Source organism: Corvus cornix, chromosome 1A (genome assembly GCF_000738735.6).
Source record: "Corvus cornix cornix isolate S_Up_H32 chromosome 1A, ASM73873v5, whole genome shotgun sequence".
Taxonomy (NCBI): domain Eukaryota; kingdom Metazoa; phylum Chordata; class Aves; order Passeriformes; family Corvidae; genus Corvus; species Corvus cornix.
Genome location: NC_047057.1, coordinates 5,587,595 through 5,594,233, shown reverse-complemented (window position 1 = coordinate 5,594,233; position 6,639 = coordinate 5,587,595). Strand labels below are relative to the sequence as shown.

At 47.6% G+C, this 6,639-nt stretch overlaps 1 protein-coding gene across 2 annotated transcripts in view; it reads left to right on the top strand.

Annotated features, from left to right (window-relative positions):
- The first annotated feature begins 4,935 nt into the window (after positions 1–4,935).
- Positions 4,936–6,639, top strand: part of UPF2 (UPF2 regulator of nonsense mediated mRNA decay) — a 53,022-nt gene continuing 51,318 nt past the window's right edge. The window contains exon 1 of one of the 2 annotated variants that reach the window (XM_039570936.1): positions 4,936–5,038. The gene's annotated coding sequence lies outside the window, so the exon portion shown is untranslated. Of the gene's footprint in view, positions 5,039–5,253; positions 5,643–6,639 lie in introns of those variants that run through there. The other variant, XM_010407789.4, reaches the window with a different exon arrangement.

The window sequence follows — 6,639 nt, the reverse complement described above, 5'->3', positions numbered from 1 at the left end:
ACAAGGAGCTATGCAGAGGGTCCAGCGGAGGCCACAGAGATGAGGCGGGCTCTGGAGCATCTCTCGTATGAGGAGAGACTGCGGGAGCTGGGCCTGTTCAGTCTGGAGAAGACTGGGAGGAGATCTCATGAATGCATATAAATGTCTCAAAGGTGGGTGTCAAGAAGTTGGTGCCAGACTCTTCTCAGTAGTGCCCAGCGACAGGACAAGGGCCATAAAATAAAACCCAAGAAGTTCCACCTCAACATGAGGAAGAACTTTTTGTTGAGAGTGGCACAGCACTGGGACAGGCTGCTCAGGGATGTTGTGGAGTCTCCCTCTCTGGAGACATTCCAAACTCACCTGGATCTGTCCCTGTGTCACCTGCTCCAGGTGACCCTGCCTTGGCAGAGGGGTTGGACTGGATGATCTCCAGAGGTCCTTTCCAACCCTACTCCGGTGAGACCCCACCTGCAGTGCTGCCTCCAGCTCTGGGGTCCTCAGCTTAGGAGGGACATGGACCTGTTACAGTGAATCCAGAGGAGGCCACCAAGACGATTAGAGAGATGGAGCACCATTCCTAGGAGGAAAGGCTGAGAGAATTGGGATTGTTCAGCCTGCAGAAGAGAAGGCTTTGGGGTGACTTAATTGAGGCCTTCCAGTACCTGAAGGGAGTCTGCAAGAAAAGATGGAGAGGGATTTTTTACAAGAGCATGTAGTGACAGGACAAGGAGGAATGGCTTCAAACCAAGACAATATAGGTTTAGACTAGATGTTAGGAGGATGTTCTTTGCTGTGAGCATGGTAAGGTACCAGAACAGGTCGCCCAAGGAAGTTGTGCGTGCCCCATCTGTGGAGGTGTCCAAGGACAGATTGGATGGAGCTCTGAGCAAACTGGAATTGTGGAAGGTGTCCCTGCCTGTAGCAGGGGGTTGGAACCAGATGATCTTTAAAGGTCCCTTCCAACCTCAACTCTTCTGTGATTCTGTAAACTTTGTGTGAATGCAGGCCCGGGGTACTGGCAAACTCCCTTTCTGTGGGCTTGGTTTTGCTTGTGTTGCCTTCACAATGAGGAAATCAAAGAGTATGTTTTGTCCAGATCAAATCATGGTATTTGCCTTTGGAACAGGTGGAACTGGATTTCAGAACTGAAATCAATTCTGACACTCTGGTTAGTCTGGGATTTTATGATATTCACAGTTTTTGCAGAGGAGTCACTTGTGTTCCTTGAGGCCTATATGGTTGGGTTTATGCATATTTATAAAACCCAATTTGGGAGAAAAATAAAAATAAATGACCTCTAGTGCTGCAAGGAAGGCAAAAGGATACAGCTACAGAAGGACTGTGGACATGTGGCCAACACAGTAAAGTGTAGTAGAAATGTGGCTGTGAATATTAGTATTTTTTTCAATTAGAATGAAGGAACCTTGAAAACAATGCTGCAAGATTATGTGATTTTTTTTTGAAACTGACAGTAGAGAGGGAGAAAAGGTTGATACAGTTAAATATTTCCATTCAGTGTTTGGGGAAAAAGATAAATATTGCAAGCAGATCACAGGATGATGAAATACTTTTCCACAGTTCCTAATCAAATACCAGTCAAACAGCAGATATCAATATGGTTTTGCTTTGAATCAAATAGGTACTTAGTTGAATATTTCCCAATTAGCACTGATAGGAATAGGTTTGAACATTAAACATTTTCCAGTTTCTCCAATGAGATGTTTCAGTCACACAATGTGGATCTCAGGGAGCTAACTGAATATTTGGATATATAAGTTCCCTTAATAAGGGTTTAATAAAGTCTAAGCAGGTGTTTATGAAATATATATCTCATCAAGTCAACTTGTTGGGGTTTTTATGTGAATCAAAATCCAGTTAATAAAGATTTAAAGTACTTTGCAGATTTGCCAGCTCAATCATCTTGCGTAGGATGTGATAACGTGACAGAAGTGTTGCTGTGGCTGTATCTAGGTCAAGGAAAGGTTTTGTTGACTTCGGTTCATGTCTAAATGTGAGAAGGTGGTACCTGTGCCAGCAGAAACACCACTGCTGAGGGCGTATGCAAAGTGACTCTCCCAGCCTGACTCTTCTGGCGCAAAGCCTGTCCTAGAGAAGGCTGCTGTGCGAGGTTGATTCAGTACTACATGATGCTCTTGCTAAAAAAACTTGAAATGCTCCAAAACTAAGGCTGTACATACTAAATAGTAAGTGTCTGACTACCTGGGAAAAGGGGAGCACTGGGAGTATTTCTAAAGGAACGATCCCCCTTGCCACTTCAGTAGTTACATCAACCCCCAAAAACTGCCCACACCTTGAGTGCTGATGAAGTTTGTCAGCTGGAGGTTAAGTGGTGAAGAGAGGTTACCTTGAAGCTGAATGTAAAGATGGAGATAAGCAAACACAATTTATTTTAACAGGACGAGGTGAAAGCTTGAAAGAGTATGTGCACTAAAATGTAGCTCCTTTCCAGGAAACAGTGGCTATAAATAATCTCCAAAAATCATGAGAAAAAACCAGATGGGTCTAAAAAAATTATGTGAATATCCACTCACTCGGCAAAGAAGATAATTTGCTGGATTTGGCTACAAGGGAAATAGAGGACAGATTCTACATTAGGCCAGTATTTAGCACAATTTGAATACTATGTGAAAACCTGGTGCCAGTAATTGAGAAAACATATCAAAAAATTTGGGAAGAAGAGCTTCACGAATTAAAAAAAAAGGCACTCTTTATGTCTGAGATTTAGGAAACGACATCTACCTGGTTTTGGTTTTGGTAAATCAGTACAAAAGCTTGATTAGTGTGTGCACAAATGAAACAGGTACTTTAGGAGGAAAAGTTCCCTGAGCTACCAAAGGTAAAACAAGATTTGCTTGCATGGCCTTTACAAGAGAAGAGCTCCAACATAGTTGTAGCTAAGGGAGTGTGGTATAAACACAGGAGGAGCTTTTGCTTTCCTTTCAAAGCTGCAGTGATCATGCTTTTTATTCATGTTAGAAAGGCCAGCAACATCGTGCTTCAAAAGAAAACAAGCTAACATCTCTTGATGTAATGCCAGAGCCACCGATACTTAACCTAATATAACCCAATCTCCCCTGAAAAGAGTAATCCAAAGCCACCCATTGATGGGCCAAAGGATTGGTGCCTTTGGAAAATAAAGTGCCAACACTAACATGGATTTTCTCTCCCCCTTTTTACTATGTTCTGCCATGGATCTTCTCCACTCCAGTGAATCAGTTTAATCAGCATGGTAGTTTAAGATATTTTGGCAAGCATATGGGATCTTTGTGAGCAGGGACATGTGAATGATCTGTGTCAATAACAAGCATGACTTCATCCTTTCCAGCTTGTCCAAAAAGAGATTTTTAGACACATCTGCAAAATCAGCAATGAAGTTAAACAGCAGGGAGGAGAGGTCTTCCCTGGAAAAAAAAAACCTGTCTAGTCCTGTACCAGTTGGCAGAGCACACCTAAAACTGCATCAGTAAACAGTGTCTTCTGTTGGGGCCGACTCTTGCCTCGGAATAAAAAGCGACTTTAACAGCTGAATAATCTCATTATGCACACCCAGGCCTGCGCCTGCTGTCACAGTCCAGTATCGCTGAAGGCTTGTTCTAAGCCTAGGGGGGTGGAAACGCTTTCCCAACCCAAAGAAAAAGCTTGTCAGAACCTGGATTTGAAATGTAAAATAAACACCAGATTCTCACTCTGCAGCTCTGGGCTGTGCCAGCTTTCTCCAGCTCACACAGCTTTAGAGTTGCCCAAGAGGTGATGCTGTGCCCAGACGCGCAGGCAGGGAGCGTTTCCAACAGATCAGAGTTTTGTGCCACTAAATTCACCGCTGTAAAATACCCTCAATGTCCATGTGGGAACAGTGACTGGGCAGGAGGACAGAGAGACCAAATTTAGACTAGAAAACACACCCAGTGGCAGAATCAAGAATCACAGAATGACAGAATGAGTGGGTTTGGAAGGGAACTCTGGAGATCATCCAGTCCAACTACCCCTGCCAAGGCAGGGTCACCTGGAGCAGCTGACACAGGAACACATCCAGGTGGGTTTAGAATGTCTCCAGAGAGGGAGACCCCATGAGCAGCCTGTTCCAGTGCTTTGCCACCCTTAATGTAAAGAAGTTCTTCCTCATTTGAAGTGAAATCTCCTATGTTTTATTTCATGGCCATTGCTGTGTTGCTCAGCACCACCGCAACCAGCCTGGCACCATCCTCTTGGCACGCACCTTGGAGATACTTAAGATACATTCATGAAATCCTCTCTCAGTCTTCTCCAGACTGAACAGGCCCAGCTCCCGCAGTCTTTCCTCATTCGAGAGATGCTCCAGAGCCCGCCTCATCTCTGTGGCCTCCGCTGGACCCTCTGCATAGCTCCTTGTCTCCCTTCACTGAAGAGCCCAGAACTGAGCACAGTAATGGACGCCCACTAAACCACCACTTAGGCAGTAATTTGGTGTTCAGCCACTGTCACCCCCAGTGTTTTATCACCGTGACGCCTGAGGGCCCCACCCGCGACATGACGGCTGGCGTGACGCCTGGCAGGCACAGACACGTCACTGCAGTGACGTCCCGCGGGCCCACAACGCGAGTCGTGCGCTGGGGCCACCAAGGACGTGACATTCAGAGCCTATTTCCCCCTTCCCCGCCGCTGTGAGGGACGCGGGGCTGAACTCTTTTCCTCTTCCATTCCCGTTTTCATTCCCGTTCCTCTTCCCCTTCCGCCTCCGCACTCCCGGTAACCCGTCCGCCGCCAGGGCCCCGCGTGGGGGCTGCCCTCCGCGCTGCCTGACCCCCGCCCCTCGGGAAGCGCCGCTCCGCGCCGCCCGCAGCTGCGGCTCTGCCGCCGTGAAGCGGCGCCGCTCCTCCCTTCGCGCCCGGGCGTGGCGGGGCGGGTGCGGTGGGCTCGGTCGGGGCGGCGCCGTGGGTCAGGCAGCGCAGTGGCGGCCCGGCGGCCGTGAGGGGAGAAGCGCTCGGGGGCCTCGGAGGGGCGGAGGAGGAGGAGGCGGCGGCGGCGCCGGGCGGGCCCATGTCGGCACCGGGCACAGGTACCGCAGGCACCGACGGGACGGGAGGGTGGTGCTGGGGCGTGTGTGAGGAAGGGGTCTCGGGGAGGGCCGGAGGAGGGCACAGGGGCCTGGGAGGGGCACGGGGAGGAGGGTTCCGGAGGTGGAGGGGCCGTGGGGCTCGGAGCAGGGAAGGTTCGGGTGGCGGTGCCTGAGGGCACGGGGAGAGGGAGGCCGGGAAAGGACAGGAAGCTGCTGTTCCCGAGCTGCTGGTTCCATCCGGAAAAGGGCCTGGGCTGCGGGAGAGCTGCGAGCGGGGATTGGGGTGGTAGCGAAGGAGTCTTTTTGTATTTAGTGCTTTGTCTATAGGCCTCTGTTTCACGGTGGAAAGCGCGTTCCTGCAAGTCTGGCAGCAAAACATTCTCCCCGAGAGGTACAGAAGCGAAAGTAAAAGTGCCCGGCTGTTCGGCAGGCCGACTAGGCGATGTGTCAGTGACCTGAAGTTTTGTCAGGGGAGGTTTAGGTAGGATATCAGGAACAGGTCCTTCACCCACAGGGTGCTTGGGCACTATAACAGCCTCCCCAGGGACGTGGTCACAGCACCGAGCCTGTCTGAACTCAAGAAGCGTTTGGACAATGCTCTCAGGTACATGGTGTGACTCTTGGGGTGTCCTGTGCAGTGCCAGGAGTTGGGCTTTGATGATCCTTGTGGGTCCCTTCCAAGTCAGGATATTCTGTAATTCTGTGAACCTTCCCTGCCACTGTGTGGGGGACTCCTCTCTCTGTACTCTGTTTTTTTTCTGTGTACTGTGTCTCATCTTCCAAAACCTGTGGCTAAGTTTCTTTTCTCCTCATTGACCTGGGTATTTTTCTTATCCACCTTCCCTCTGCATTAAGAGAACCTTAACTGCATTTCAGTTCTTGAAACTTACAGCCTTCTAGTGGTGTGATAACTAGTGGTGGAGGAGTTTGTTGCTCTTTGAGATTTTTCAGCCAGTCAGAGGTGGGACATCTTGCCTGCATTCTTTATCTGCCATATATCTTTTGAAATTGAGTAGCTGCAAAAGGGACTGCTTATGTGATCCATTTGATTTCTAGTGAAAAATCTCTATATGTCTAGTTTAGTAGAACCGTATTTTTTTCTCTCATACTTGTGTTTGCAAGTTGGGGATTCTGGATCATGTTACTGCAGGCTTTGAGAATAGACAGTTTTTATTGACTTGAGAGGATTGCTTTGAGGGCCAAGGTGTTGATGTTTATTCTTTTACTCTGAATTGTGAGTAGATTTGTGATGCTGAATACCTTATATTACTCTCTTCTTTCCTCAAGAGTAAATACATAGATGGTTTTTTTTAAACGTTACTTCTGTATTTCAAGACTATTTCTTAAGTTTCTGAGCTCAGAGTATCATGAACTTAGTCCCATTCTTTCAAATTCCAAGCTTGTTATGAAAGAAAAGAGTAGAAACTTAAGTACAATAAAAATTGTCTTAACTGCAAATGAGTCAAGGTATGTCAAATATTGAAAAATTAAGATAAATAATTCCCTCTGAAAAAATATTATGTGTCGTGCTGAAACTAAGAAGGAATGTTAAAGCATGTAAGGGTCTCCACAGAAATGGGTTGCCAGGAGTCCAAAGGCAT